Source organism: Rhinoraja longicauda, chromosome 7 (assembly GCF_053455715.1).
Source record: "Rhinoraja longicauda isolate Sanriku21f chromosome 7, sRhiLon1.1, whole genome shotgun sequence".
Taxonomy (NCBI): domain Eukaryota; kingdom Metazoa; phylum Chordata; class Chondrichthyes; order Rajiformes; family Arhynchobatidae; genus Rhinoraja; species Rhinoraja longicauda.
This window is the reverse complement of record NC_135959.1, coordinates 77,563,505-77,589,593: the sequence shown is the minus strand read 5'-3', so window position 1 is coordinate 77,589,593 and position 26,089 is coordinate 77,563,505.

Genomic DNA, 26,089 nt, shown 5'->3' with positions numbered 1-26,089 from the left:
TAGCAGCTCCCTGTCCACTCTTGGCTAGGAGATGTCTGCAGGCAGCAGAATCATTTGCACACAGATTGTAGGTGATTCCTTTAAGACGCTTAAAGAGAAACCTTCACCCCCTACTTCACCCCTCTCATTCATACACTCTGCACAGAATGACCTCACTTAGCAATGTGCAGATGCTGGTTTAAAAGTGAAGATAGACACACACCGTCCAGCGCAGCCTGGAACGTGGCAACGACACCAGCCTGACCGTGGGAGAAGACGGCAGGGGATGGGAAAAGACATTCTGGCCTTCCATCACAGTGAGGAGGGGACTCACTGCGATGGATCTTTCTTTTTTTTGTGTGTTGGTTGGGGTTGTGTAATTTGCTTATTTTATTGCTTTTATTGTTGGACTGTGGGTGACTAAGATATCTTGAATCTTGAATCTTGAACAAAGCTGGAGTAACTCAGCGGGACAGGCAGCATCTCCCAAGAGAAGGAATGGGTGATGTTTCGGGTCGAGACCCTTCTTGAGACTGATGAAAGAAGGGTCTCGACCTGAAATGTCATCTATTCCTCCTCTCCAATTTTTTGTGTCTATCTCACTTAAGCAATGTCGCTGAGCTTTGAACATGAACTGCCACTATGAAACATTAATGTCTCACGTACAGAGTGCAAATCACAACTTGCACATCATTGTGTGTCACATAAAAACTTTGCACTGTGCACTAGAGTTTTGGCCTCAATTTATTTCTGTTTGATCTGAACTTACTATCTCTGTGGCAGGCCCAGTATTATTAGAATATCTAATATTATGTTATTGTTCTAATGTTATTAGAATAAGAATATCTGAACCGGAAGGACATATGGGACTGCAGAATGCAACTGAATGCTCGACTTCCTGACCAACAGACCCCAATTGGTGAGGATAGGGGACAAATCATCCTCCACGATAATCCTCAACTCTGGTCAAGGCTGTGTTCTCAGCCCTACTTTACTTATCATATCATATCATATCATATATATACAGCCGGAAACAGGCCTTTTCGGCCCTCCAAGTCCGTGCTGCCCAGCGATCCCCGCACATTAACACTATCCTACACCCACTAGGGACATTTTTTACATTTACCCAGCCAATTAACCTACATACCTGTACGTCTTTGGAGTGTGGGAGGAAACCGAAGATCTCGGAGAAAACCCACGCAGGTCACGGGGAGAACGTACAAACTCCTTACAGTGCAGCACCCGTAGTTAGGATCGAACCTGAGTCTCCGGCGCTGCATTCGCTGTAAAGCAGCAACTCTACCGCTGCGCTACCGTGCCGGTACACCCACTACTGTGCAGCCATTTACAAATCCAATTTAATTTTCAAATTTAGTTTAGAGATACAGCGTGGAAACAAGCCCTTCTGCCCACCGGATCCATGCCGACCAGCGATCCCCATTTATTAACACTATCCTATATCCACTAGGGACAATTTTTTTAAACATTTACCAAGCCAATTAACCTGTACATCTTTGCAGTGTGGGAGGAAACTGAGGATCTCGGCGAGACCAAACGCAACCCAGACCATCACACAAACCAACCTCCCTTCCATTGACTCCATTTATACCTCACGCTGCCTTGGCAAGGCCAGCAGCATCATCAAGGATGAGGCCACTCCCTCTTCTCCCCTCTCCCATCAGCCAAAAGGTATAGAAGTGTGAAAACGCACACCTCCAGATTCAGGGACAGTTTCTTCCCAGCTGTTATCAGGCAACTGAATCATCTTACCACAACCAGAGAGCAGTGCTGAACTACTATCTACCTCTTTGATGACCTTCGGACTAACCTTGATTGGATTTTGTTGGCTTTACTTTGCACTAAACGTTATTCCCTTATCATTTATCTGTACACTGTAAATTAATCGATTGTAATCATGTAATGTGCTGACTGGTTAGCGTGCAACAAAAGCTTTTCACCATACCTTGGTATATGTGACTATCATATCATATCATATATATACAGCCGGAAACAGGCCTTTTCGGCCCTCCAAGTCCGTGCCGCCCAGCGATCCCCGCACATTAACACTATCCTACACCCACTAGGGACAATTTTTACATTTACCCAGCCAATTAACCTACATACTATAAACAAAACTAACTAACTTAACAGTTCTAGTGATTGGGTACTACAGAATTCATAAGTTCATATGTAATAGGAGCAGAATTAGGCCATTCGGCCCATCAGACTGATGTACCTTACATCAGTGTTGGGTAAGTTATTGGAGGGGATTCTGAGAGGTAGGATCCATTGCATTTGGAAAGGCAAGGACTGATTAGGAATAGCCAGCATGGGTGTGGGAAATGGCTCACAAATTTGATTGAGTTTTTTGAAGAAGTAACCAAGATGATTAATGTTGGCAGTGCAGTAGCCATTGTCTACATCAGCGTTTCCCAACCTTTTTACCCTTGCCGAACCCTTGAAATAATTTTCATGTCTCATGTCTCAGGGAACATAAAAATCATTATTAATCTCTTTCTTTCTCTTTCATAAACTTAAAGTTCATAAGGCAAACAACACACACAAACGTTTCAGAAACTAACAAAAGCATACATAAACACAAACTTCTTAAACTAACAAAAATAAACATACTTCATTTTTTAAATTCATATTTATTATTAAACACAAAAATGACTCAAACCATTTACAGATGATTAGTCTATTTATCACTATTTCTCTCGGAACCCCTAGCAACCACTCGCAGAACCTGTTTCCTAGGAACCCCGGTTGAGAAACGCTGGTCTACATTGTCTTCGCAAGGCCTTTGACAAGGTGCCGCACAATAGGTTTGCTAGGTTAGATCAAATGGGATCTTGGGAGAGTTAGGGTCTAGGGATTGTTGTAGAACTGAGAGATGCAGGTACATAGTTCCCTGAAAGTGGTGACACAGGTGGACGAGGTGGTGAAAAAGGCATTTGGCACACTTGCCTTCTTGGTCAATGGATTGAGTACAGACAGACGTAAGGGCATCACGCTATAGCTGAACGAGTTGTTGGTAAGGCTGTGTTGGTAAGGGACTGTGCACACTTCTGCTCACCCTTCTGGTCTCCTTAGCAAGGATACCAATAAGCTGGAAAGGATGCAGAAACAATTTACAAGGATGTTACAGGGTCTGGAGGATTTGCGTCACAAGGAGAGGCTGGTTTGGCTGGGTATTTTCTCCAAGGAGTGTCAGTAGCTGAGGGATGATCTTGTAGAGGAATAAAAGTATGAGGGGCCTCGAAAAAGTGAGCAGTACAGCTTTACCCCAGGGAGAGAGGTGTCAAATACAAGGTCAGAGGTTCAAGATGAGAAGGGAAAGATTTAAAAGGGACTTGTGGTGCACATACGGAACAAACCGCCAGAGGATGTGGTAGAGGCAGGTACAATTACAGCATTTAGGAGTAGGAGGCACATCGACAGGCGTGTGGATAGGAGAGGTTTGCAGGGATGTGGCCAGGCATGGGCAACTGGGAGTTAGGGTTGCCAACTGTCCCGTATTAGCCGGGACATCTGTATATTGGGCTAAATTGGTTTGTCCCGTACGTGACCGCCCTTGTCCCATATTAGGCCCGGGGGGCGCTGTAGGCCCGGACACTGTAGGCCCGGACACTGTAGGCCCGGACACTGTAGGCCAGGACACTGTAGGCCTGAACACTGTAGGCCTGGGGCCCGCTGTAGGCCCGGACAGTGTACTAGGCACTGCCTAACGGAGGTTGAATAGCAACCCGCCTCCCGGCCTGGGCGGCGGCCATTGGTAGAGCGGGAGCACGTGACTGCTGGCTGGGTGAAGTCACGTGGGGCGAGGGGCGGTGACGTCGCCTTTTGTCCCTTATTTGGGAGTGAGAAAGTTGGCAACCCTAGTGGGACTAGCTCAGTTAAACAACTTGGTCAGCATGAACAGGGTGGGCCAAAGTGCCTGTTTCTGTGCTCTTTGGCTCTATGACTATGAAAGGGAGAATGTTTGAAGAAGATATAAAGATGAATATAGACCAAAAAGCTGGAGATAATCAGCGGGACAGGCAGCATCTCTGGAGAGAGGGAATGGGGGACGTTTCGGGTCGAGACCCTTCTTCAGGCTGAGTTACTCCAGCTTTTTGTGTCTATCTTTGATTTAAACCAGAATCTGCAGTTCCTTCATGCACATAAAAATGCATGGCAGATACATCAGGCCTCTGTTTGAAACCTCCCTGTAGTTACTGAGGAACCCTGTCATGACCTTGTCCAACATCACAATCTATAATTATTCTCACATATTCTAGTTCAACATTACACCCATAAAAAAACACATTGCCTGAAACTCTGCTGAGTAATCAGCATCTGGTTCTGTAAGTATGTATGTACACTGATTCATTGCATTGCATTGGCTGGGGTCATGCTGATGTGTATGTGTGTGTGTGTGTGTATGTGTGTGTGTGCATGTGTTCGCGTATGTGTGTGTGTGCGTGTGTGTGCATGTGTGCGCGTATGTGTGCATGTGTGTAAGTGTGTGTGCGTGTGTGTGCATGTGTGTGCGCGTGTGTGTGTGCATGTGTGTGCATATGTGCGCGTGAGTGCATGTGTGCGCGTATGTGTGCATGTGTGTCAGTGTGTGTGCACGTGTGTGCATGAGTGCGCACGTGTGTGTGTGTGTGCGTGTGTGTGCATGTGTGCGCATGTGTGTGTGTGCGTGTGTGTGTGTATGTGTGCGCATGTATTTGTGCATGTGTGTGTGCATGCGCGTGCGTGTGTGTGCAAGTGTGTATGTGTGTGTGTGTGTGTGTGCATGTGTGCAAGTGTGCGTGCGTGTGTGTGAGCTTGTGTGTGTGTGAGTGTGCGCGCATGCAGAGGGGGAGAAGTTTTAAGGTTTGAAGCATAAAACCGGTTTGACAACATTAAGCATTATTCATTGATCATATCAACCGCTTCAGACACTGTTGAATGCTGTATGTGTCAAAATATCTGTCACAACAAACAGTGACGGCTTTACAAATTCCTTCAGCTTGAATCTTCTATTTTTCTCTACTTAATATGATGCATAAAATCCAAGGATATGATCAGATGAACGTTCAAACTCAACTCTTGAAGCAAATTCATTGTGTGCTGTGGCATTGTCAGCACCTTGTTGTTCAATCAACCTGTTCTCTTAACTTGGGTTCCCTCAGCTTTACCTTTTCAGCACGTCACTCCATTCCAGAATCTTGCAAATCCACAATTCCCATCCTAATGGCTGGAGGGCTGCAATGTCAAGAGGTCACCTTGGATTTGAAGGCAAGGACTTCACAAAAAAACTCCCAGCTCAATGGTGATCTAGCTTTGTGATGTTGCCATTGTTTCATCCTGGCGAAATGTAGTGTGACAAAGAATTTACTACAGAGCTCCCACACCTAATAAACGGACTTTTGGTGACTAAATCATTCCTGACACATTTTAAAAAGTACCTCTGGGTTATATAAATTATGGTGTAATTCCAAGTAAACTATGCATTTTATGATATAGCCACATTTTATTGGCAAAGTAGTTGGCACCGTTTTGCTGAGATGATGTTACTGCAACTTCTCTACATTCTGGTAAGTCAGCCACTATATTCACAAATTTAAAAAAATGCTGCTCTTATCAGTAAATATATTAAAATTGCCTTTGTCTGCTTAAAATGGCCAAATCAGCGTAACTATGGTGAGGAAGTCTTGTTGGCAATACAAAAATGCAGAATCTTGTCTTTAGATTCAACGCCGCTCATGCACTCTAGTCTCAATCAAAGTCAAGTTGGAAGACTAGAAACTTTTCTAAAGACTAAAGAGACTGCAGTTGCTGGAATACAGCGCAAAATCAGAAGGCTGGATGATCTTGTGCGCAGGAAGGAACTGCAGAGGGTGTGGAACAGAGGTGGTAGGTGATAGATGGCGCCAGATGTGAGGGCATGGATTTGAAGATAGAGGCAACAACTCCCCCAGCCCACACTCTATCCAGGTTAATCCACCCATCAGCCCCTCCCCATCTGGCTCCACCTACCAGAGGTGACCCCCCCCTCCCACCCTCCTACATGCTGCTCTACGCTAGCAATCTGTTCACTCCCCTCTCAGTCCTGTTCCAGGATCTCGACAGGAAACAGTGGCTTATGCCTTCTATAATAATAATAATAATAATATTCATTTATTGTCATTGCAACGAGTACAACGAAATTAAAAAAATAGCCAATCCTGACGGTGCGTACAAACATATATGCAATAAATGCAAAAACAAATAAATACATAAATACAATAAAATACAATTATATTAAGTACAAGATTTTTTAACGGTGTTGCCTATTGCAAAGGTAGTGTTCAGTTCTCGTATGGCCCTGGGGTAAAAACTGTTCTTAAGTCTGTTTGTTCGGGATTTGATCGACCTGAAACGTCAACCAGAGGGCAGATGAACAAACAGACGGTGGCCGGGGTGGGATGGATCTTTTATTATTTTGCCTGCTCTACTGAGGCAGCGTAGGCTGAACAGGTGCTCCAGGGAGGGCAGTGAGCAGCCGATGATCTTCTGGGCCGTCGTGATGACCCTCTGAAGGGCCTTCCTGTCCTTTTCTGAGCAGCTGGCATACCATGTGGTTATACAGTATGCCAGCACACTCTCGATGGAGCAGCGATAGAAGGACATCATGAGCTTCTCCTGCAGGTTGGTTTTCCTGAGGATCCTCAGGAAGTGGAGTCTCTGCTGTGCCTTCTTTACTGTGGTGATGGTGTTGGTAGACCAGGTAAGATCATCTGCGATGTGCGTACCCAGGAACCTGAAAGCTGGTACCCTTTCCACACAGACCCCATTGATGTAGAGTGGGTCGTAATCTCCACCGGTTTTTCTAAAGTCAATTATAAGTTCCTTTGTTTTGGAGGAGTTCAGGACCAGATTGTTCACTGAACACCATGCTGCCAGCCTTTGGATTTCATCCCTATAGGCTGTCTCATCTCCTACTGAGATGAGTCCAACCACAGTCGTGTCATCCGCGAACTTGATGATGGTGTTGGTGGGGTGGGTGGGGGCGCAGTCGTGAGTGTAGAGGGAGTAAAGGATGGGGCTCAACACACAGCCCTGTGGTGAGCCGGTGCTCAGTGTAATGGTGGAGGAGAGGTGAGGGCCTATTTTGACGGTCTGGGGGCGGTTGGTCAGGAAGTCCTTGATCCATTGGCAGATGGTTTGGGAAAATCCAAGGTCGGAAAGTTTGGTGACCAGTCTGCTCGGGATGACCGTGTTAAAGGCAGAGCTGAAGTCGAGGAAGAGCATCCTCACATAGTTCCCCTGGTGTTCAAGGTGGGTCAGTGCAGTGTGAAGAGCAGTGTCGATGGCATCCCCTGTAGACCTATTTGCTCTGTAGGCAAACTGGTGTGGGTCGAAGGTGGGTGGGAGGCTGGCTTTGATGTGCTGCAGGACCAGTCTCTCGAAGCACTTTGTGATGACCGGTGTGAGTGCTACCGGACGGTAGTCGTTAAGACCGCTGATGACAGACTTCCACAGATGCTGCTTGACCCATTGAGAGATGCTGCCTGTCCCGCTGAGTTGCTCCAGCATTTTGTGTCTATCTTCAGTGTAAACCAGCACCTGCAGTTCCTTCCTACAGATTTCCTTGAGTATACTATTTTTCTGTTCCAAAGTGGATGCATCAGACTGGTGCCATGGTTGATCATGTTGGTACTTTGATTTTAAATAGTGACCCTTGCATGCATTTTCACTCCATATTGTTTTCCCGATGACAGAGGTGTTGGTGTTTGTCATCAAAGCAATAAAACACAATTGTGGAACTGATCCTGCGATGATTGATGTCAAGGTTATAGTCTTCAGGAGGGAATTCCCGAGCCTTGGGCAAATCAATTGGAGGAAGGAAACCAATAATTGAACACAGGGATTCATTGATTTAGACTTAGGTTCATGTTTATTATTGTCATGTGTCCTGGGGTACCGTGAAAAGCTGTTACACATCCAAACAGATCAGATACATCATATACAGATGCAATCAGCTCAAACTCAGGTATAATAGGTAGACCGAAGATACAGAGTGCAGAATATAGTTCTCAGCATTGTAGTGCAGTGTAGCGCATCAGTTCCTTACACAAAGCCCAATGTCTACAGTCTGTATTGAATGTATGTATAGCCTCCGAGAATGTCGGATGGAGTTTTGGATGGAATGGAATGGAAGCTGTGATGGAAGGCAATAAACCATCCGCAGTTGGGCGATCAAAGCCCCCCACAGCCGATGATCGAAGCCCCCGTCAGGGTGATCGAAACCCGCGTCGGGCGGTTGAAACTCTCTCCACGGCATGGAGCTCCCGTGTTGCTCAGTCTCCTCAGATGTAGAGGCAGTGGTGGGCCTTCATGGCTGCCACATAAAGAAACATAGAAACAGATAATAGGTGCAGGAGGAGGCCATTTCCCTTCGAGCCAGCACCGCCATTCATTGTGATCATGACAATCAATAACCCGTGCCTTCTCACTTCAGTTTTAAATGGCCTCCCCTTTATTCTTAGACTGTGGCCCCTAGTTCTGGACTCCCCCAAAATTGGGAACATTTTTCCTGCATCCAGCTTATCCAGTCCTTTTTATAATTTTTCACGTTTCTATAAGATCCCCTCTCATTCTTCCCGGGGATTAACTTTGTGAACCTACGCTGCACTGCCTCAATAGCAAGGATGTCCTTCCTCAAATGAGGAGACCAAAACTGCACACAATACTCCAGATGTGGTCTCACCAGGGCCCTGTACAACTGCGGAAGGACCTCTTTGCTCCTATACTCAAATCCTCTCATTATGAAGGCCAACATGTTATTAGCTTTCTTCACTGCCTGCTGTACCTGATGTTTACTTTTAGTGACTGGTGTACAAGCGCACCCAGGTCTTGTTGCACTTCCCTTGATCATTAGTAACAACCATAACAGATCACTGGTAACATTAACGCCAAGCAACTTGAAGCTCTCAACCATTCCCACTAGTGCACTGGTGATGCTAATTGGAGCATGTACTCCACCATGCTACCTGAAGTCAATAGTTAGCTCCTTCAACTTGCAGGCATTGAGGGAGAGGTTTTTGTCTTGGTACCAAGTCACTAATTCTCTATCTCCGTCCTGTCATTATTCATGATTCAGGCCATCATTGTGGTGTCATCTGTAGATGCAACTTATAGGTGGAATTAGATCTGATTTTAGCAGTACAATCATGCATGCAATGGGAGTTTGGTAGGGGAGCGTGCAGGCAGCTTCTAATGCGGACCTGGGGTAGCCAGGGAGCACGGAGTGTTTGTGTCGAAAGGAGGTTACAAACTATCCTGGAATTTTAAAAGGCGATAAACACAAGGAAAAGCCAGCAATAATAAATCCCATATCCTGCTTGTGGGTGCAAGTTCCACTTTCAATGGACTCCCGATCCACAACATTAACATTTCAATCCAGAAACGATTTGTGCTTTACAGTGAAATAAAAGTGGAAAGCACAAAATTATCAGAAAAAAAGTTGGACCCAATGCGCAACTTCTACCAGACACACATCTCCAGCAGTAAAACCAGCATTGAATGTAGGACAGAGAACATGGAACAGCACAGCGCAGGAACAGGCTAAAGAATGGGGCTGAAGAAGGGTCTTGACCCAAAACGTCACCCACTCCTTCTCTCCAGAGATGCTGCCTGACCCGCTGAGTTACTCCAGCATTTTGTGTCTATCTTCGCTTTAAACCAGCATCTGCAGTTCCTTCCTACACAGGAACAGGCCCTCTGGCTCATGATACCTGCGTCGACCATGAAAGCCAATTCAAACTGCACATCTGCCTGACCTTGGCTTATGTTCCTCAATTCCCTATCTGTTCATGTGGATGTTTAGATGCCTCTTAAATGGGTGTAACTGATTTAATAATTGTGTGGCTTCTTTAACATCATCTTCTGCTTAGCATATTTAATTACTTTCATATCTGCGCGGGATGTTTCCTAAATATAGCACCAACCCCCTGGAATGCTTTTATCTGGGAAAAATATGGGAGAAAATGCCAAAGTTAGGATCAGTCTTCTTGTTGTGAATAAAGTATTGCTGGAAATTGCTCAGACTGTCCACGCTTGTCTGAGCCATACCACACTGCCAGCATGAATGGTGTTGGAAATAAAAGCCAAGCACAGGCAGATATTAAACAGTTTGATTTGTTATCAAAAACGACACTGTTAGCACTGGGAACATTTTGGCCTGTGGCAAGCTGGATCTCATAGACTGATTGTGCTTTGTGGTTCTGATACTAACTCGCCCACAAACATCCATATTTACCCTCTCTGTAACATTATTCACGTTTATCACTTTCTTCATTACCCTCAGGGGGTTTTCTTCAACAGCGAGCGTTGAAATGTTATTATTCTCCATTTTACATTTCGCCTCACCTCACCACCATGTCAGTGCGAAATTGGTCCATATATCTTTATAATCAATACTGTAACTGCCCTGGTTGAATGATTGAATCTCTCATTTACAACATTTAATTAGTTAATCGTTTATTTTATTTATTAATGTTACAATATTTCAACATAATTGGTTATTGCATTAGCAATTGTTTGCAATATATCAACTAAATGGGATAGCAATAAAGCTGACCATCATGGTTTTACATGTTTACCATCATTTGCTTTCAAGCATTCATTGCATGTTTACTGTTCCTTTCTTTGGCTGTGAGCCAGAGAAAGATTGCTCTGCTGCTGGTCTCTACTTTCAAAAAATGTTGTTAACATTTCTATTGAGATGGTGTTACTTTCATTTCCTTGTGAATCTGGGATGAATCTGTGCAATATCTGTGAGAAAGGAGTGCAGTATCTGTGAGAATGAAACAGAGCTAATGTTACAGGTGGACAGCCAATGTAGAAAGATAATGGCACTGTTATCTTTATTTCTTGTTATGTCCGGTGGATAACAATGGGCAGACTCCTGTGCATGATTTACTCTCACCTTTTGAGATGGAACTTATGATTTGTGAGATTTAGTTTATCTAACAATACTCTTTAAAATAATTGTAGTGTTGCATTTGGCTCTTAACTTTGTTATTTTTTCCCATTGGACATGTTCAGGCCAGTGGAGATATTGCCTTGAATTTTGGATTGTTGTTTGCACAGCCTTTTCCTTTTACCGTCGAGCAGAATGCATGTGTCAATTATGTATAATTTCTGAACAATTTATATTTTTGTGTGTTGTCTGAGTCCATATGCCTTATGATGTTGCTACAAACAAGATTGTCATTATACCTGTACCTCATCATACATCACCAGGTGACATCAAACTCAACACATTTATTCTTGGGATGTGAATGCCACATATTGAGAAATTATAGCGATTTAAAAAAAATCTCTCTAATTACGATATGACCACTGTGTTCATTCACCACTGAAGGGCCAGGCTGTTTTTCAAAATAAAATATCCATTTAGTTAATTCACAGCAGCGATCTAGGTTTGATCTTGCCATCAGGCACAATCTGTGATGAGTTCCATGTGCCTGTGTGGGTTTACTCGGAGTGCTCTAGTTTCCTGACATATCCCAAAGACATGCCGAGAGGAAAATTGGCCACTGTAAATTGTCCCTTGTGTGGGTAAGTGACAAAGGAATAAAAAAAAGCATTGATGGGAATTGTGAGAAAGAACGTGTTGCAAGGACCACTGTTCTATTAGGTTTAAGATGGTTATGGATTAGGACAGGGAGTTACAATGCTAAATTGGGGCAACACCAACTTTGAGGGTAAGAGACAAGAACTCGCTCAAGTAGGTTGTTTGAAGGAAAAGGAATGTCAGGAAAGTGGGACATTTTTAAAAGTGTGCTGACAAGAGCTCAGGACACGTAGAGTATGACTGTGTAGGTCCTGCCCATGTTAGACGTCAGTATGTGAATGGGAAGATGGGTTAAAATGATTAGCAACAGGGAGATCCAATAGGCCTTGGAGGACCAAACGCAAGTGTTTGGTGAAACGGTTGCCAAGTCCACGCTTGGTGTTGGCGATGTACAGGAGGTCACATTGGGAACACCAGATGCACTAGACGAGGTTATAAGAGGTGCTCGTGAACATCTGTCTTACCTGGAAGGACTGTTGGGGTCCCTGGATGGGGGTGAAGGAGGTACAGGGAGAGGTGTTACATCTGCACAAATGTTTTTGTGATGTTGGTCATTGAAAAAACATTGGGCAGAATACCAGGAATAACTGGCCATTGAAATATTGTCAATGGATCAATTACTTCCACCTCAGAGGGAAGAGAGTGATTCAAAAGACTCCAAAGACGTACAGGTATGTAGGTTAATTGACTGGGTAAATGTAAAAATTGTCCCTAGTGTGTGTAGGACAGTGTTAATGTGCGGGGATAGTTTGGCGGCGCGGACTCGGTGGGCCGAAGGGCCTGTTTCCGCGCTGTATCTCTAAAAAAATCTAAAAACGCAAAAGATGTCACCTTCAACAGGACGATATTGCACTCACTATGAAAAACATTAGATGGACAAATGGATAAAGTTACAACTTGCAAATAGAAATTGACCCTGCAGGTCGGCGTGGACCCGGTGGGCCGAAAGGGTCTGTTTCTGCGCTGTGTCTCGAAACTAATGTTATGTTTCTTGCAGATAATTCCATGGCTGCAGCAAAGTTAATTTCTCCCATCACTACTAGGATAATGAGTCATGAACATTACTGTTTAATACATAAATAAAAAGGCAAATGGCACTTTTCATCCATCAAACATTCAAGAATGAGTTGTGTTTTAAAAATCATTTCCGCAAACCATTTAATGATTTGCACAATTTTTAAAATTCATTTTTATTAAGAGGTGAAAATGGAACTATTTATTTTCTAATGTGATTCTTTTATATTTCAACAATACCTTGACTGTTACCCCATGAATGACAATAGATTAGCCACATTAAAGTTGGAAGATATATGACCATGGCATAGTTCATAATGTTTAGTTTTAGTTTAGTCATGAGATCATAAGGGATAGGAGTAGAATTAGGTCATTCAGCCCATCAGGTCTACTGCCATTCAATCATGGCTGATCTATCTCTCCCTCCTAACCCCATTCTCCTGCCTTCTCCCCATAACCCCTGACACCTGTACTAATCAAGAATCTATCCATCTCTGCCTTAAAAATATCCACTAATTTGGCCTGCACAGCCTTCTAGAAACATAGAAACATAGAAAATAGGTGCAGGAGGAGGCCATTCGGCCCTTCGAGCCAGCACCACCATTCATTGTGATCATGGCTGATCGTCTCCAATACCCCATGCCTGCCTTCCCCCCATATCCCTTGAGTCCACTAGCCCCTAGAGCTCTATCTAACTCTCTCTTAAATCCATCCAGTGATTTGGCTTTCATTGCCCTCTGTGGCAGAGAATTCCTCTAGTGTTTCCAATCTATCCAAGCATTTCACTATTCTGTACATTTCAATGAGGTCCCCCTCATTCTTCTAAACTCCAGCGAGTACAGGCCCAGTACTCATTCCTGGGATCATTCTTGTAAACCTCCTCTGGACCTTCTCCAGAGCCAGCACATCCTTCCTCAGGTATGGTGCCCAAAATTGCTCACAATATTCCAAATGTGGCCTTACCAGCGCCTTGTAGAGCCTCAACATTACATCCCAGCTTTTTCTACAGGCCCTTTTGAAATAAAAGCTAGCATTGAGTTTGCTTTCTTTACTACTGATTCGACTTGCAGATTATTTTTTGGGGAATCCTGAGCCAGCACTCCCAAGTCCCTATGCACCTCCGATTTCTGGATTCTCTCCACATTTATAAAATAGTCTACGCCTTTATTCCTGCTACCAAAATGCATGACTCCACATTTTGCTACACTATATTCCATCTGCCACTTCTCTGCCCACTCTCCCAACCTGTCCAAGTCCTTCTGCAGAGTCCCTGCTTTCTCTACACTACCTGCCCCTCCACCTATTTTCATATCATCCGCAATCTTTGCCACAAAGTCTTCAATCCCCTTGTCCAAATCATATTGTTTATTATTAACAGTTTAGAGATACAGCGCGGAAACATGCCCTTCGTCCCACTAAGTCTGTGCCGACCAGCGATCCCTGCACACTAGGAATATCTTACGCATAAGGGGTAATTTATAATTTCTTTGCCAAAGCCAATTAACCTACAAACCTGTGCATCTTTGGGAGTGTGGGAGGAAACAGGAGCACCCGGAGAAAACCCACACAGGTCACGGGGAGAACGTACAAACTCCGTACAGTTAGCACCCGTAGTCGGGATCAAACCCGGGTCTCTAGTGTGGTAAGGCAGCAATTCTACCACTGCGCCACCATGCCACACTGGTCTGCAAAATTCTAGTCTAAGTAGGATAGTTATATTTTGGTGATGACCACCTGGTTTGAGAAAATCAATGTATTTTTGCCAGAGTTCCATACTAATATGTTGCTAAATGTTCGTGTTAATTAGTTGAGCAGAGTAAAGGCTGATTCTCTGAGGCAGCAGTTTGGGGCCAAAGGGCATCTCGTATTGGACCAGGAGAAGTTTGATTGAATCTGCCTTGAAATTAAATCAATTTGTGTATATTCCTAAAGCACAATTGTGTATTTCAGTGTATTTGCCCACAATTTTATCATCCTCGTGGTTATTTCTAAGTTGATAAGAAATGTTGTTAAATTGGCCTGCGTAGTTCAGTGCATGATTCACCTTGAAGGAACTGATATTTTCTCGGTGTTAGTTGAACACCTTATGACGTCATATGCAGTCCACTCCCAACAGAAACTGGAAGTTTGGGAGGGAAGACGACAATATTCGTTTTTAATTCACAACAAAACCTGAAGTACATTCCAAGAGGTTTGAAACTGAGAAGGCAATTAAAAGTCGGCACCTGACATTGATGTTGTGCACAGTGCATGTGCCACTTTCACAGATCAGAGTTATGTTAGATACTGAGACGTTAGGCATTGTTGGATAATTCTCCAGCAATCCCTTCACTTATTGCAGGCTTTCATTCATGATCATTCATGATCTGCAGGCAATGATAACTGGCCTGTTGATCAGACTGCTGGGATTCCTCATGTCATGGGTTTGATTCAGAGCAGCTCATTACATGGGGATAGAAAGGAGAGGGCTGTGCAAAATTCACCAGCCCACCCTCCTCCACATGTTTTCTACACCTCAGCTTTGTCGACTGTTGTACTGAGTTGTCCCCAGTGATTATGCCAGCAATGATGCAACTCTGCATACACGTTCTTTAACGAGTGGCAGTGCTCCTGCTTCAGTGCATGAATTTGTGTGCTAAAAACCACAATGCTTCCTCCAAACTAAAGATGGGCGCAAAGTGCTGGAATAACTCAGCGGGTCAGGCTGTATCTCTGGAGAGAATGTCTGGCTGCCGTTTTGGGACCCTTTTTCAGACCAGACCTGAAACATCACCCATCCCTTTTCTCCAGAAATGCTGCCTGACCCACAAGGTACTCCAGCACTTTGTTTTAACCTTTGGTATAAACCAGCATCTGCAGTTCCTATTTACTAGCTTGCTTCTTTCAACACTTTTTCCATGACATGTGGAGTGGGCTCACGCTACTGAGCACATGTTTAATGAAACAAAAGAGAATCTATATACTAAAACTCTCATTTGTTTGTTTGTTTGTTCCGAACTACAGCCAAAACGGTCCACGATAGCGCGACAATTTTAGGCCCAGCTTACTCACCGTCATCCCTTTGGTGCAAAAGGTTTCATTGAAATCGCTGTTATATTTTTAAAGTTATTCACATTTTAAAGTTTAAATCTATCTCCTAGTGAGGGAGGGGGTGGAGGGAGAATAAGGGGGGTTGAGGGGGATGGAGTGGGGGAGGAGGGGAAAGGGGGAAGGAGAGGGGGAGGGGGGAGGGGAGGGGGAGGGAGGGGAGGGGGAGGGAGGGGAGGGGGAGGGAGGGGGAGTGGGACGGGAGGGAGGAGGGAGGGGGAGGGAGGGGAGGGGGGTTGGTTGGGGGGGGGGGGAGAGGGTGCTGCACCAATGCAGGAGAGGTTTGGGCCCAACGGGTCCTCTTGGTCTAGTACATTTCTAAAGTCTAGGTAATGGGAATCTTAAAAATGGTAAAACATTCCTTATCGCTTGAAAAAATGACCTTAAACTGAGTCAAAAAACAACAAACTTTCTGAGTACTAGATAACCAAATCATTTTCCTGATAGGTCAGTGCGTATATTGACAGCTTGCTGTAGTATTGACTGTTCGAAGCATGAGGTTATCAGACTGTGCTGATCTGGAGAATTTCAAGACAGTAATTGAGAGAATGTGTCAGTCACTTCACAGTGTCAGAAAATTAAAAAAATCAAATCTCCAAAATCTGACTGTTATCTATTAATAATAACGAGAAATAATAGATATTGGGGATGTTGGATGGGGGCGTATTAAACTGACAAAGCTGAGCACTTGTGTAGGAAGGAACTGCAGATGCTGGTTTAAACCGAAGATAGACACAAAAAGCTGGAGTAACTCAACGGGTCAGGCAGCATCACTGGAGAAAAGGGATAGGTGACGCTTCGTGTTGAGATCCTTCTTCAGACGGAGAGTCAGGGGAAAGGGAAACCAGAGATATTGATGGTGATGGTGAGAGATATAGAACAAATGTATTAAAGATATGCAAAAAAGTAACGATGATAATGGAAACAGGCCCTTGTTAGCTGTGGGCTAGGTGAACACTTACCGAATTAAGTGTGTTAATGGATTCAAATTTGAACCTAAAAGCCTACACGATGATGAAATATTTTTGAAACAAGTTAACAAAACTGTTGGAAGGAAGGTTGGTTGGATTTTGAGTTCAGTTCTGGTTCTTGTGGGGGGAATAAAATGTGTTAGGATAGTTTTAGTGTAAAACTGGTTGCTTGATTGTCAGCATGAATTTGGTGGGCTGAAGGGCCTCTTTACACACTGCAGCTATTTATGGCCCAATGACAATGTTTTGGGGCAATTAATTGCAATATTTGGCCAATGTCATTTTCATTTATAAGATTGGATTTGTTATTTTAATGCAGAAGATAGACATAAATGCTGGAGTAACTCAGCGGGACAGGCAGCATCTCTGGATGGAAGGAATGGGCGACGTTTCGGGTCGAGACCCTTCTTCAGACTGTTACTTTCATACAAGTCCCTTCTGGAGTTGGAAGGTGACATGCTAAAGCAATGTAAGAAAATAACTACAGATGCTGGTACAAATTGAAGGTATTTATTCACAAAATGCTGGAGTAACTCAGCAGGTCAGGCAGCATCTCAGGAGAGAAGGAATGGGTGACGTTTCGGGTCGAGACCCTTCTTCAGACTGATGTCAGGGGGGCGGGATAAAGGAAGGATATAGGTGGAGACAGGAAGACAGTGGAAGCAGTGTGCTCATGATGAGTGGGCAAGGAGTGGACGTTACATGTGAAGAATCGAGAGCCAGGGATCACCATCAAAAAATAAAGGGGTCGCACATTTAAGTTGCACGAGTGACATAGAAACATAGAAACATAGAAACATAGAAACATAGAAACATAGAAACATAGAAACATAGAAACATAGAAACATAGAAACATAGAAACATAGAAACATAGAAAATAATGCAGGAGGAGGCTATTTGGCCCTTTCGAGCCAGCACCGCCATTCATTGTGATCATGGCTGATCATCCACAATCAGTAACCCGTGCCTGCCTTCTCCCCATATCCCTTGTTTCCACTAGTCCCTAGAGCTCTATCTAACTCTCTTTTAAATTCATCCAGTGAATTGGCTTCCACTGCCTTCTGTGGCAGAGAATTCCACAAATTCACAACTCTCTGGGTGAAAACTTTTTTTCTCATCTCCGTTTTAAGTGGTTCGTCTTTATTCTAAGACTCTGGCCCCTGGTTCTGGACTCGCCCAACATTGGGAACATTTTTCCTGCATCTAGCTTGTCCAGTCCTTTTATAATTTTATATGTTTCTATAAGATCCCTTCTCATCCTTCTAAACTCCAGTGAATACAAGCCCAGTCTTTCCAATCTTTCCTCATTAGGAGACCAAAACTGTATACAATACTAGGTCACATGGGTGAATTAAGATCACCTCAGAATGTCATGAGTCGTTGCAACTCTTCCTCAAAATGCATTGAAAGCAGAATGTTTTCTTCTAGCTAAAGTAGACTCAATAAGCAAGGAGGTGGATGTTTGCATGACTCAACAGGAATGCACAGTTGAAGTCATACTCTGATTAGGCATCATCTTATAACCTTCCACGTTCTCACCTTCCACCCCACCAGCCAGCGGATCCAACATATCATCCACCAACATTTCCGTCACCCACAACGGGACCCCACCACTGGCCATATCTTCCCATCCCCTCCCCTCTCCGCGTTCCGCAGAGACCGTTCCCTCCGTAACTCCCTGGTCCACTCGTCCCTTCCTACCCAAACCACCCCAACCCCGGGCACTTTCCCCTGCAACCGCACGATGCAACACCTGTCCCTTTACCTCCCCCCTCAACTCCATCCAAGGACCCAAACAGTCTTTCCAGGTGAGACAAAGGTTCACCTGCACCTCCTCCAACCTCATCGATTGCATCCACTGCTCTAGATGCCAACTTATTTACATCGGCGAAACCAAGCGCAGGCTCGGCGATCGCTTCGCTGAACACCTGCGCTCGGTCCGCATTAACAAAACTGATCTCCCGGTGGCCGAGCACTTTAACTCCCCCTCCCATTCCCAGTCTGACCTTTCCGTCATGGGCCTCCTCCAGTGCCATAGTGAGGCCCACCGGAAATTGGAGGAACAGCACCTCATATTTCGCCTGGGCAGTTTGCAGCCCGGTGGTATGAACGTCGACTTCTCCAACTTTAGATAGCTCCTCTGTCCCTCTCTTCCCCTCCTCCTTCCCAGATCTCCCTCTATCTTCCTGTCTCCACCTATATCCTTCCTTTGTCCCGCCCCCCCGGACATCAGTCTGAAGAAGGGTCTCGACCCGAAACGTTACCCATTCCTTCTCTCCCGAGATGCTGCCTGACCTGCTGAGTTACTCCAGCATTTTGTGAATAAATCATCTTATAACTTCTACGTGGATTGTCACCTTGTGGTGGTGGAGAAGCTATTGTGGTCCTGAGATCCTGAGAGCGATGCCATCTGGAGCTAAGCTCCTGGTAGGGTCACCCATGGCGGTAAGGTCGAGGGGGAGGTCCCTGACAAAGAGCAATCCAACCAAGACCTCAACGGTGGAACAGGCGGAGGGAGGATGATGGCTGACTTTAGTGGAGCGTCACAATGGCTGGGAAGACGGATGGATGAAGGCTGCAGCAGAAAAGGGTCCCCGGTCGTCTTGGACTCCACGCCATTGGATCCTGACCCAGATCTGTCAAGGACCGTGTGGTGGCTGTCTGTGCACCAGTCTCCCCACGTTAAACAAAGTCACGCACAGACGTCCTCCATAAAGGGAATCCACCCTATCGATGACAGTCATACTCGCTTCGAGTGACCACCGATGATGAATCTTATAAATGACCAAACTGGTATGAGGGGCTGAGAAGTCCACTCTGACTCCTCATTTATTTGTTGTATTAAATAAGAACAATTATTGGTCCTTTTTTTTGTTGCCCAAATTAGTAGCCCTACAGCAAGCCACAAGACCAAGTGGACCCGTTAGGCCCAAACCTCTCCTGCACACTCCACCCCTCTCCCGCCCTCCCCGCCACCCTCCTCCCCCCCACTCCCACCCTCCCCCTCCCCTCCCCTCTCCCCCCCTTCCCCCTGTCAATAACTTTAAATATAACACCGATTTCAATGAAACCTCTTCCATTAGCACCAAAGGGACGACGGTGAGTAAGGTGGACCTAAAATTGTCGCGCTATCGTGTACCATTTTGGCTGTAGTTCAGGAACAAACAAACAAACGAACGAGAGTTTTAGTATATAGATTACCTCATGGGAATAAAACCTTGTTACATTTGATGCTACATTTCCTACACAGTTTTTCTGAGCAGATTACTTGCAGGCTGTGCTGCTGTTTGCAATTTGAGGCACAGATCAAAGTTTTGAACTCACCGTAACTCCACTTCACAGCAGAGCAATCAATTGATAGCCTCAACCTTTCCAGGCCTCAGAGCACTAGAAATGTTCGAGTAGTCAGTGAACTGGCGATTTGATTCAGAATGAGGAATGTCAACTTTTATTTATTGGTTTTAAAAACCATCTTGGTCTCCTACTTCAATCATCTGGCACCTCATGGTCTGCACTCTAAGCTTCTTTTTGATTCTCGACAGGGCCATTACAGTCCTGTGAAAATGCAACACTTAATTTTCCCAACGGTCCATAGATTGCATTGAAGAATGTATGCTGAACCTCGAAGCAAGTTATATCTTTAAGTGTTCAAAGCAGACTGACAGATGTTTCAGCCTAAAGCTAAACCTTTACAGTGGGACACCACACATGCAGATATTTTCTGGCTGGGAAATGATGCACAGCGACCATGCTGGCCCAATGAATCAGCTTGTGTTTGACCTGTAGCTGCATCTGCAGATCATCCTCAACAAAAGCTTCATGCTGCATGGTTTGGCTCACTCAGCCACTCAGCTTCCAGGCTTGGACAGTCTCAAATCCACATTCAACCTGAAGTGCAATTATAATTCAGTATAGAATGTTTAAATTGTCAAATAATTGATGTAATTATATATATATATATATACATATACATATCTATATACTGAAACTCTTGTTTGTTTGTTTGTTTGTTTGTTTGTTCAAGAACTACAGCCAAAGCGGTACACGATAGCGCGAAAATTTTAGGCCCACCTTACTCACCGTCGTCCCTTGTGCTAATGGAAGAGGATTCATTGAAATCAGTGTTATATTTTAAAAGTTATTCACATTTTAAAGTTTAAATCTTTCCTAAGGAGGGAGGGGGGTAGGGAGGGAGGGAGGCTAAGGGGGGTTGACGGGGAGGGAGTGGGGGAGGAGGAAGGGTGGGGGAAGGAGGGAGGGAGGGGGGGGAGGGAAGGAGGAGGGTGTGGGAGAGAGGGGAGTGGGGGAGGAGAGGGTGCTGCACCAATGCAGGAGAGGTTTGGGCCCAACCGGTGGAGGGAGGGGGGAGGGAGGGAGGGGGAGGAGGGAGGATAAGGGGGGTCGAGGGGGATGGAGTGGGGGGGAGGGGAAGGGGGGAGAGGAAGGGCAGTGGGGGAGGGGAGGGGGAGGGGAGGGAGAGGGGAGGGGGAGGGAGGGGGAAAGGGGGGGAGGGGGAAAGGGGGAAAGGGGGAGGGGAGGAGGGTGGGAAGAGGGGAGGGGGAAGGGAGGGGGAAAGGGAGGGTGGAGGGGGGGAGAGGGGAGGGGGGGGAGAGGGGAGGGGGGAGGGAGGGGAAAGGGAGGGTGGAGGGGGGGAGAGGGGAGGGGGGGAGGAGAGGGTGCTGCACCAATGCAGGAGAGATTTGGGCCCAACGGGTCCACTTGGTCTAGTATATATATATATATATATACACACACACATATGCACATGCGCACAGACACACACACACACACAGACGACCCAAAACATTATGACCACTGACAGATGAAGTGAATAGCATTGGTTATCTTGTTACAATGGCACCTGTCAAGGGGTGGAATATATTAGGCAGCAAGTGAACAGTCAGTTCTTGAAGTTGATGCGTTGGATGCAGGAGAAATGGGCAGGAGTAAAGACCTGAGCGACTTTGACAAGGGCCAAATTGTTATGGCCAGACGACTGGGTCAGAGCATCTGTGAAACGGCAAGGCTTGTGGGGTGCTCCCGGTCAGCAGTGGTGAATACCGACCGACCGACAGTGGTCCGAGGAGGGACAAACCACAAACCGGCGACAGACAGGGTGTTGGGCTCCCAAGGCTCATCGATGCGCGAGGGCAACGAAGGCTATCCCGTTTGGTCCGAACCGACAGAAGGTCGACTGTGGCACAAGTCACAGAAAAAGTTAATGGTGGTCACGGGAGGAATGTGTCACAATACACAGTGCATCGCACCCTGCTGCGTATGGGGCTGCACACGGAGGACCAACAGCATATTAGGCAGGTGGGCATAATGTTTTGGATCATCAGGTGGGCATAATGTTTTGGATCATCATGTTTTGGCTGATCGGTGTATCTACACACACATCTATATTCTAAAACACTCATTTGTTTGTTTGTTTGTTCCTGAACTACAGCAAAAACGGTACACAATAGCACAACAATTTTGGGCCCACCTTACTTACCGTCTAATGGAAGAAGCTTCATTGAAATTGGAGTTATATTTTTAAAGTTATTCACATTTTAATATCTATCTCCTAGGGAGGGAGGGGGCTGGAGGGAGGGAGGGAGGAGGGGGGAGAGGAGGGGGAGGGGGGAGAGAAGGGGGAGGGGGAGCGAAGGGGGAGGGGGAGGGGAGGTGGGAGGAAGGAGGAAGGAGGGAGGGGGAGGAGGGGAGGGGGAGGGAGGGGGGAGTGGGGGGGGGGCAAGAGGGGAGGGGGAGTGTGGGAGGAGAGGGTGCTGCACCAATGCACGAGAGGTTTGGGCTCAATGGGTTCACTTGGTCTAGTAGACATATATATATATATATGCACATGTGCACACACACACACACACACACACGCACACGCACACGCACACACACACACACACACGCACACACGCACACACACACACACACACACACACACACACGCACGCACACACACACACACACACACACACACGCACACACACATACACACACACACACACACGCACACACACACACACACACACACACACACACACACACACGCACACACACGCACACACACACACACACACGCACACACACGCACACACACACACACACACACACACACACACACACACACACACACACACACACACACACACACACACACACACACACACACACGTATGTTGCCTGCATTCTCCTGCCCTTAACCTTGATTGTATTGTAATAATTATTTGCCAGTAATAACCCCTAAGCCATGTCAGCTGTTAACCATTTATACCACTGGGGATGAAGATCAAGATGAAACTGGAATTGCTGCTGCAAAAAACTTCCTTCACTGGGTGTACTGAACACGATCCAGAGGAGGTAGACACAAAAAGCTGGAGTATCTCAGCGGGTCAGACAGTATCTCTGGAGAAAAGGAACAGGTGTCGTTCCGGATTGAGACCCTTCTTCAGACCCGAAACATCACCTCTTCCTTTTCTCAGGAGATGCTGTCTGACCCGCTGAGTTACTCCAGCAGTTTGTATCTATCTTCCGTTCCAACCAGCATCTGCAGTTCCTTCCTGCACCATCGAGAGTGGTATCTGTACTTTACAACTCTTCACAGTGGATCCAATTTCAATGGAGTGGTCCAGAGCATTACTAAATAACCCATTCAGTGGGGGTACTTTTCTATTCCATGATCAATAACACATTATTTATTGATTTTTGTATATATACTCACAAGATTGCATATGTATTATAGAAACATAGAAGCATAGAAAATAGGTGCAGGAGGAGGCCATTTGGCCCTTCGAGCCTGTACGCACCGCCATTCATTGTGATCATGGCTGATCATCCACAATCAGTAACCCGTGTCTGCTTTCTCCCCATATCCCTTGATTCCACTAGCCCCTAGAGCTCTATCTAACTCTCTTTTAAATTCATCCATTGAATTGGTTTCCACTGCCTTCTGTGGAAGAGAATTCCACAAATTCACAACTCTCTGGGTGAAAAGGTTTCTTCTCACCTGAGTTTTAAATGGCCTCCCCTTTATTCTTATTGTGAATGAATATATGTGTTTATGTATACTTCCATTTCACCCACTATTCCCTGCCCTTTCTCTCTCTCTCACACACACACTTATTTTAAGATGTAGGGGAGTGACTCTCTTTTGAAGTTTGCCGATTGCAAACTGCTCAGGGTTCTTTATTACATCAATGGATCACCTTCTGCCATGTTGTCACTGCCAGATATCTGTTACTCATTTATTCCAAGATATTGCAGTCTGTTTTGAGCTTCCCAGCTTTGGTGACATAAATTATTCCAGAAACAATTAACTGTAAAATTAGTAAGTGATTCTTTTGCATTAGAATGTCATTATTCGTGCATTTGTTTCAGTATCTTCCTCGTGCTCACTCAGTAAGACACTGAAGTGCAGCTAGGAAACTAACAAAAAAAAGTACTTTAGTTATGAAGGAGCTTAATTAGGGCGTAGAATAATTAGGGCGTCACGGTGGCGCAGCGGTAGAGTTGCTGCCTTACAGCGAATGCAGTGCCGGGGACCCTGGTTCCATTCCGACTACGGGTGCTGTCTGTACGGAGTTTGTACGTTCTCCCCGTGACCTGCGTGGGTTTTCTCCGAGATCTTCGGTATCCTCCCACACTCCAAAGACGTACAGGTTTGTTGGTAAATTGGCTTGGTAAATGTAAAAATTGTACCTAGTGAGTGTGAAATAGTGTTAATGTGCGGGGATCGCTGGTCGGTGCGGACTCGGTGAGAGGGGCGGAAGTGCCTGTTTCCGCACTTTATCTGTAAACTAAACTAAACTAGAATTCTGACAATAGCTTTCCTCACGGAGGCAATCAGTCTTTTAAAGCCTTTACATTGAAACAACACAGAAAGGGGTTAGTTATAACAGATTTGGGGTACAGTGGATGGACCTACCGACCCATCCCTGTTCACCACGTGTCCCCAGCTGTGGAGAGCCCTGGCATCCGACCCCACTCCCGACTAGCAACGTGTACCAGGAGCCCTTCTTTACTCATGGCACGGTCCAATCACATGGGGGTTGTTGCGGATCACGTTGTAGCCCACAAGTTCACAAGTCATAGGAGCAGAATTACGCCATTCGGCCCATCGAGTTTACTCCGCCATTCAATCATGGCTGATCTCTGCCTCCTAATCCCATTATCCTGCCTTCTCCCCATAACCCTTGACACCTGTTCTAATCGAGAATTTGTCTATCTCTGCCTTAAAAATATGCACTGACTTGGGCTCCACAGACCACAGCAATCAGTTCCACAGATTAACTACCCTCTGACTAAAGTCACCGAGCTCCTGGTGACAGCATTTCTTCAGGCCGCTGTAAACAGCAGGATGACAATGTGGTCAACATGGGGCCCCGCCCCTCTCACCTGCTGTTATAGACAATAGATGTAGACAATAGACAATAGACAATAGACAATAGACAATAGACAATAGACAATAGACAATAGACAATAGACAATAGACAATAGACAATAGACAGTAGACTTAGACAATAGACTTAGACAATAGACTTAGACAACAGACAATAGACTTAGACAGTAGACAGTAGATGCAGGATGTGGCCATTCGGCCCTTTGAGCTAGCACCGCCATTCAATGTGATCATGGCTGATCATTCACAATCAGTAACTCGTTCCTGCCTTCTCCCCATATCCCTTGACTCCACTATCATTAAGAGCTCTATCTCTCTCTCTCTTGAAAGCATCCATTGAATTGGCTTCCACTGCCTTCAGAGGCAGAGAATTCCACAGATTTACAACTCTCTGGCTGAAAACGTTTTTCCTCATCTCCGTTCTAAATGGCCTACCCCTTATTCTTAAACTGTGGCCCCTGGTTCTGGACTCCCCCAACATTGGGAACGTGTTTCCTGCCCTGCAAATTCCAATGTATACATGCCTAGTCGCTCCAGTTTTTCAACATACGACAGTCCCGCCATTCCAGGAATTAACCTAGTAAACCTACGCTGCAAGCCCTCAATAGCAAGAATATCCTTCCTCAAATTTAGAGACCAAAACTGCACACAGTACTTCTGGTGCGGTCTCCCTAGGGCCCTGTACAACTGCAGAAGGACCTCTTTGCTCCTATACTCAACTCCTCTCGTTATGAAGGCCAACATGCCATTAGCTTTCTTCACTGCCTACTGTACATGCATGCTTCCTTTCAGTGACTGATGAACCAGGACACCAAGATCTCTGTTGTTTCTGAGGTGGAGCATGTTGGCGACTCCGGGCCAGAAGGGGGATGCAGCGGCGGTGGGGAGGGGAGGGGAGGGAAGGGATTGGGTGTAGGTGGCAATAAACCAAACTGAACTGAACTAAACAATGATGTTCTGGGACTGGGATGATTAACCTGATTACGACAACCCTTGTGTGATGTATGGCCTCAACTGCTGAAGTGTTCCCTCTTTGATGTACACTGACGG